A 1147-nucleotide genomic window follows, 5' to 3' on the forward strand; every position below is an offset into this window, starting at 1 on the left:
AATACCCCTGTCAATAAAGGAAAGGCATATAATTTACTAAAACTGTTGTAAAGTTTCCTGTTTTTTTTTTCTCTTTGCTTCCATTTTTTCCAGAGATGGTGCACTGAGTACTATCATAAGTAAGCATTGTGCAGTATGCGGGAAACCTAAAATAAGTGATAAAGACTCTTTTTACACTAGCTCTCCTAAATCAATTAATTATTTCAATCTCACCATACCAATTATAGTATGTGCATTTTTTTCTGATAAAGATACTTGGAGTAAAAAATTAGTAATGTGCCAAGTGTCACATAGCTAGTAAATAGAAGACTCAGAATCCAAGCTCAGAAATATAAACTCCATATATTTATTATACAAATATGAAATTTAAACTATGTAAGAGTAAGTGAAAAACCAACAGAACTTTAATTTTTAATACATTTGATAAGTCCACATGATTTGGAGCATGATTATATCAAATAATTATGCTTTGTAATAAATATTTGTTTTATAGTCAGTAAATTTAGTATGAATATGTAATCATGAACATTTATAAACTTTGTGTTTGCATAACAATATAATTATTTATATTTTCTTGTATTGTGTTGAAATTAAGAGAAAAAATGCTTTGGCAATAATATGTTGGGGGTAATAACTTTATATTTTCATCATATGAGAGTAATGTTTTATGCAACAAACAGTGCAACAGATTATCATTTCAGATTCTGTTTCCTTCAAATTTCTGTTCTAATATATTGAAAATATAAGCCAAAAGCCCTTTTTAAAACAATGTACTAACATACTTTTCCTTCACTTTGGAAAATGTTGCAGCTAACTAAAAAAATATTTAAAAAGAATTATATTTTTTTGTGAGCGCTTGATAAGAATGTGGTTTTCAACTACCTTGCGAAATTTTAATACAGTTAGGAACAGTTTTTTTTTAAAGCCACATATCATATATTTTATTCTTTCATTACTGTATAATGCAAAGACCAAAATCCTGTTCTCTCTGCTATCAGTTAATAAAACATTTCCTGAATTATTTAACTTCCTTACAAATTCAAACCATTTTTATGTTTTTATCATTTTTCTGTCAACAGTCAAATTCCAAAGGGAAACACTATTTATGTTCATGTTTGCTTTTATTTAAAATTGTTTGATTTTAAAA

This window comes from Nyctereutes procyonoides, unplaced genomic scaffold (assembly GCF_905146905.1).
Source record: "Nyctereutes procyonoides isolate TBG_1078 unplaced genomic scaffold, NYPRO_anot_genome, whole genome shotgun sequence".
Lineage (NCBI taxonomy): Eukaryota > Metazoa > Chordata > Mammalia > Carnivora > Canidae > Nyctereutes > Nyctereutes procyonoides.